The sequence below is a fragment of the Lathyrus oleraceus genome, chromosome 5, assembly GCF_024323335.1.
Source record: "Lathyrus oleraceus cultivar Zhongwan6 chromosome 5, CAAS_Psat_ZW6_1.0, whole genome shotgun sequence".
NCBI lineage: Eukaryota > Viridiplantae > Streptophyta > Magnoliopsida > Fabales > Fabaceae > Lathyrus > Lathyrus oleraceus.
Genome location: NC_066583.1, coordinates 55,852,041 through 55,858,991, shown reverse-complemented (window position 1 = coordinate 55,858,991; position 6,951 = coordinate 55,852,041). Strand labels below are relative to the sequence as shown.

Genomic DNA, 6,951 nt, shown 5'->3' with positions numbered 1-6,951 from the left:
TATACGTATTGAAATATGGATTCCCCTGCACATAATTAGCCTAATCATGGGTAGGCTCGGATAATAACTGATAGTCAATAGAGATATGTCCTTGGACTCCATAGATTTCACAATTAGGAGTCACAACAGCTACGATAGTTGCAGGGGTAATGGTCTGATTGTCGATATTTTGAGTGAGGGTATCTACTTTAGCATTCATGTGATCAAAGTCGCTCACCTCATACATACCACCTTTAGGTTGAGATTTTTCCACGGGAATGCGCTCGCTTCCCCATTGATAGTGGTTCTAGGCCATACTTTCTATAAGTTGGTAGACCTTAGAGAAGGGCTTATCCATTATAGCTCCTCTAGCCGCAACATCAATTGTCATCCACGTCTTATAGAGAATACCGTTATAGAAAGCGTTGATGATCAACCACTTCTCTAACCCATGATGTGGGCAGAGTCTCATCATGTCCTTATATCTTTCCCATGCCTCAAAAAGGGATTCACTGTCAGCTTGTCTAATTGGTTTCTTAACATTGTTGTTTTACTTGGCGGGAAATATCTAGCTAAGAACACCTTCTTGAGTCCATTCCTTGAGGAGATGGAATTAGATGACAGGGACTGTAGCCAAGCTTTGGCTTTGTCCCTCAAGAAAAAAAAGGGAAATATGTAGTCTAACGGATTATGGATTGATGCCATTATTCTTCAATGTGTCAGCATACTGTACGAACATGAAAATATGTTGATTAAGGTCCTCCGTTGGGCTACCGGAGAACTGATTCTGCTGCACAATTTTCAATAGAGAAGGTTTCAACTTAAAGTTGTTAGCCTGAATCACAGGGTTAACAATACTAGAGTGCGACTCATCCTCAGATGGGACGACAAAGTCCTTAAGAGGGTGATTATCATTATTCATAGCCATTAGGATAATGTATTGGACGCGAAGTTGTTCTAATTAACATCTAATATGAAGAAAATGCTCGATCTCATCAATCAGTTGCTTTACTTCTTCCCCGGAGTTAAGGGTACTTGACATACAACCGAGAAAGGAAAAGAAAAGAATAAAAATGTTCCTTAGTCTACATAGCACAACAACTGAGTTATAATGTTGACTAATTTGGTCTCTGGCATTGGCGCCAAAAACTTGATAGGTCTGCAAGTGCATGGAAATATCGATTATAATATAAAAAGTGTTGAACCCACATAGACTAATGTCAAATACCATTATTTATTGTTACTATGTGGATCTAAGGCGATGAATAAATGTTTTTGTTTGCAAAGAAAGGGAAATAAGTTGTTTTGAATTAATTACGAAGCAAGAGACCGGAATGTGATTGACCGTTAGTGCTCATAGATTTGTTACTTATAATTAAAATGAGACAATATTTTCTTGTAGAAAAAGAATTAATTTTTAAGGTATTGTCCGCTTTCGCGTGATCGGTACTGAACTTTAGCACATAATCTAATTGTGTACTTTTGCGTGTCAAACATGTTACAGTGCAAAATTCTCTTTCGGAAATAATTAATTTTAATTACTTGAAAAATTGCTTAATCTAATTGTCTGCTTTCGCACATCCAGTGCCGAATTTTAAGCGTATAAATGTACGCTATCGCATGTCTTCTTATACTTTTAAAATCTCATTTTTGAAAAGTGAAATTTTCCTAATTGACTAGAAAATGCTTTTGCAGTATTTAAAATCAAAAACTGGATTTTCGTACTATCAAATAAAAGTTTCATTTTTCTGAATTGAAACATGTATTGCTACGTTTATGCTTTCGTAGTAAACTTTAAAGTTAAAAATAGAAAAGAATTTAGGCCATAAATAATTCTCATTTTAATCATAATTTGTAACGACTAATTAGAGCACCATCGGTACGACGGTCCTTGCATTCTGGGCTCAACAAAATTAATCGGACATATTATTACGTAAATGCTACTATATGTAATTTATATACTCATGTTTAATGTAATAATAATAATAATAATAATAATAATAATAATAATAATAATAATAATAATAATAATAATTATAATAATAATAATAATAATAATAATAATAATAATAATAAAAATAAAAGGAAGCATACAACTATTATAATTAATTAAAGGTAGTAAGAGAAACAAGGAACCCGTATTATAGAAATGCAGTAATATAATAAGATACTCTAAAGTAGAGACTTTAATCTGGTACAAAAAAATATGTTTGGAATAAATTCTAAAAACATTATGTCGGAAAGATTATAGTAGCAGCGACTTAGAAACAGACATATAAAATCTAAACTAAAACTAAAATTGCAATAATTTTCCGATGTGAGAAAGTTATCGCTTTACCATAAGTGCTTTTTCTAGCTTAAAAATATTACTAAGCTTGAATTATCTTTTCCAAATTGAAATTCCCTATTTATAGTGTTAAAAATTGTACTGGGGTGCCTTAGATCATGTAGGAGAAATAGAGAAAATGGAGGGAGTGCTTTGGCTAAGTCCTGATACATGGGCGAAACTTTTGGCCTTTAAACCCATGATGGGCGTCATGGAAATGACGACCCCTTCGTCATGAGGTGGGGGAGGATGACGAGTGCTATCCAGATGAAGACCTACCTATCATCCAACTCAGGTATATTTTCTCCCTTTTTGTTGAATTTCTATGACGGGTTTGACTTCCTTAGGTCATGACGACCGTTATATTGGCAGTGAGCCCGTCATGACAGTGCAATACTTGTCTTTTTCTCCCATTTTCTCCGTTTCACACCGTTTTCTCGAACGAAGGCCCTTAACTTTTAAACATCTGACGTAGACATAGAATACCAACATAATATCATAAAAAGACATAGAAAATGATACAAAAATGCATGCAAGTTGAGTCAGAAATATGACATGTTTTCGAGTTATCAGGTACTTATAAGATGATTGAGTAATATTATCATTTGTTTATATGCTCTTCTCCTCTTTAGTTCTCTATGATTTCTTATAGAATCTCCAACTTTGAATAAGCAAAACCATTCTTAATGTTTCAAAGAAGTATCAATGGAGGATGTTGATGATTCTCTACAACATTTTCAAAATGTGAATCACTCATCTCAAGCAATTGAATCACAATCATTTTTCTCAAATTTTTTGAACTCCAACATGTTTGGTCCAAAAGTTTCCAACAAATTGCAAGAAAGCAACTTTTGTTTTATGAAATACACATATTAAAGGAGTGTTTCTCACTCACAAACTACGCAATTTCGTTGTAAACCCCTAAATATCATCTCCAAGGTATATGAAACTTGAATTATTCAAGATCAAACTATCTTCACCTGAATTATCTCAACGAATTTCGAATCGATGCCCCTTCATGTTCTTTCTAACAAACATACTTATGCAGTATGAGATAAGGTACACAAAAAATTGAAGCCCTTATGAAAGTTAGGGGTTCATCAATTGTGTTATGAATTAAAGATTTCAATGAAATAAAATTGCTATAATTATAAATATGTGTTGCATATTTATGCAATTCTTCAAGTCCTTCCTAATTAATAACTTCTATTTAATTGAATTATTTATTACGGCAAAGGAAGAAATACTCATGGCCATGGTCGTGGAACGTCTAGTTCTCAATCTGTAAATCGTCATTCATGTCAACTTTATGAAAAATATGCACATGTGGTGATAAATTACTAGTTTCAATATGATGATTCTTTTGATCCATATCAGTCAAAGGCACAAGTAATTTTTGTGTGCTAATTTGTCAAGTTCAAAAGAATCAAGTTTCCACATCTGGCTAAGCTATTGCACTCCTAATTCATAAAGATAATTTTTATGTGCCCCCAGGTTTAGATTCACATGCATGATTTGAAGACTCGGATGTATCTCATCCCATTAATTCTTATAATGATCATTTACAACATCGAGAGAATCATATGCGCAACCAACCTACTCGATGAAGCACGGAAGATCACTTACATTCAAGAGTACGGGGACAAAAAAAGGGTCTTTATAAGATATAATTATAGGCTCATTCCATGGGATATGAAATAAGGTGAAAATGTGCTTAGACAACTCTCGGCGCCTACCCAAATTGGAAAGTTGCTCCCTGACTAGGAAAGATCCTACATAATGCATGAAAGGTTGACACATGGTGGATACAAGCTAGAAGATTTGAAGGGTAGTCTCATCCATAGATCCGAGAACATAGTAAACCTGAGGCACTATTAAAGCTAGTTTTAATCTTATCAAATGAGTAAGGCGATGAGTCATGCTTCCATATTTTACATTTCAAATTCAACAATAAAATAAAAGATGTGGGGTATCAATATTTTCTCTTACAAGCGAAAGGTTTTTAACAAAGTCCCCCATTTTCAAATATTATTGTTTGTAGAGTTCATCGAAGTGTATTGCATCCTATAGAATATCATTGCACTCTATAGGGTATCGTTATGCCTTACCAGGTGTCATTTCACCCTACAGGGTATCATTGTGCTCTTGTCAATTTAATTTTTGTTAATTTTTTCATATTTGAGCCTGCTCACTTATTGTGCACCTTAGGACTGAGTTCTTAATTTTTTTTACGCATGCATAAAAAATTGTTTGATTACAAACATAGAAATATCCTTCTAGTCAAATAGTCAAAGTTTTTGAATCAAGAAGCACATGTAAGAATGGTTTAAGTAATGCCAAGTTCCGACTTATAAAAGCACTCCATGTTAATAAAAAATTTAAAATTTTATGTGTGATTAGAATCACAGGTTCACATGACTCAAATAAAATGTGTCGAAAAGCTAGGATTTTTCTTCTATGAGTTTGATTTGAATCAGAAAAGTTCATGGCTCGAATCAAACATATTTGTGAAAAATAGGATTTTTATTCTATAAGTTTTATTCGAATCACAACAATCAATGACTCGAATCAAAGAGGTTTCATTCGAATCATTGGTACGCCTGACTCGAATCAAACTCAGACAACAAAGTTTGGATTTTGTTATTGTGAATCAGATTCAAACCAGAGGTTTTGTTGAATCGAATCACATGACTCAAATCATAAAAAGGGGTTGATTCAAATCATGTGAGGAGTTTTTCTCGGTTCTTGGATCTTGATTCAAGTCATTTACTCTTTTGGCTCGACTCATACTACTTACTTGTTACTCGAATGAAATGGCATTTTTATCTCATTTTTGTGCTAAATCTCCAACATATATATAAATCTTTTTTTAAAACCCCTTTCACAATGTTCATAGCATACATTCCCACTTTATGATTTAAAACTCACAACACATATTTATTTCAATTTTCAAAAATGGTTTTGAATCTTTATTTAAGTTTTGCAACTGAAATCTCTTCATCCTTAACCTCTAGTATCGTCCATTGTTGTTTGGATTAAGTTATCATCTTTGGGTGTGGGATTTGCGAGGAGCATTATTTTTGTGATTAACGTTTTGTATAGATTTCTTAAGGAGTTCATGGATTGGCATTTGTATGTGTATGGTTGTTATTGGGGTCGAAAAATCCAATGGAAAAAGAAGGATGTGCTTCTCTCCAATATTACTTTGGTAGAGCTATGTGAAAGCCTACAGATGAAGATATAATTTTCTCATCTTCAAATAATCCAAGGCTCAAGGTACCAGTAGGATTGATTAAAGATCAATGTAGAACATAGGCTTAGAGGAGAATTCTTGGAGATGGAATATTTATGCCCAAGTTTAGTATATATTTCTCAAGAGCTCAGTGTTTGAAGTTATGTACAACGAAAGACGATTTGGATCAAGGTATTTATTTTATCATTATTTGAATTATGATTATACTAAATGAATATGTGTAAATTTGTCAAAATCATAGTTGAAGAACCACAAACTTTTAATGAGAAACCATTAGAGAGTGGAGTAGGCAGAGTAAGGACGAATTTCCGAACCACTATACATCTGACGTAATCTCTCTCTCTCTCTCTCTCTCTCTCTCTCTCTCTCTCTCTCTCTCTCCCTCTTTTATTTCTTTACATTTTGTTTAGAATTTCATGTTCATGTTAAATGCTTTCTTAGAATTGCATGCTATTAGAGTTTATCATATTGATAGAGATTTTGTTAATAAGTTTTAGGTTTTGTTAGATTGAGACTCTGAAACCTTTCTTGTTGTTGGTTAAATCTAAATATTGTTATGTTAGATTTCTTACTCAATTGATAAGACTCGATTGACATAACATGTGTATATTGATTTTCATTCAATCGAGATATTGGTTGTATTGTTACTCTTTCATTTGTTATCCATTTTGTATCTCTGATTAAGTGTGTAATTGATTCCATCCAAAAAACATATAAAATTTTGTACGCAAATCTTCTACCATGTAAAACGATTTTCAAACTCTAATTTTCTAAATAATTTTTAAATCGGTTTATTCAACCCCTCATTCTAGACCATTAGATTCCATATTATCCCTCAAACATTAGCCTCAAAGCTAGTATTTTGATCAGGTCTAACGACTCCAAAATTTGAGAATATGGGTAACGATGACCCAATGGAAGCGTAAAATAGAGCCCCTATTCTCAAAGGTGAAAATTATGCTTATTTGAAGGGAAATATGTACATTCACTTAATGCCATTAGACAAAATGCTTCGGTGTCTATCATTGATGGACCTTTTTTTCTTGAAAGTGAATTCAATGGCGTTTTTACTGAAGAAGTCTTAAAGGATTGGTCAAATGAAGAAACCAAAGAGGCGTCATATGATTTAAAGTCAAGGAATATACTTATTTTTGTGTTAAGCACGAAAGTATATTACTCAATCTCAAATATTAAGACTCCACAATCAAAGTGGAATGCGCTTCAAGTGCTCTATAAGGGTACTAAATACATAAAGGAACCTAAAATTAACATATAGATCCCGGTGAAACCGTGGAATCCATGTAGAGTCATTTTCTCCACTTAATATACAAGTTATAATTTAGGCAATTCTCTTTTTTTTTTATGAAAATAAGGATAAAGACTCCTACAAGAC

At 33.1% G+C, this 6,951-nt stretch overlaps 1 non-coding gene across 1 annotated transcript; it reads left to right on the top strand.

Annotated features, from left to right (window-relative positions):
• Positions 1 to 425: 425 nt before the first annotated feature.
• On the top strand, positions 426 to 529 carry LOC127089528 (small nucleolar RNA R71). Its single transcript, XR_007791110.1, has one exon. It is a non-coding gene; the product is annotated as a small nucleolar RNA R71 (small nucleolar RNA).
• Positions 530 to 6,951: the final 6,422 nt, after the last annotated feature.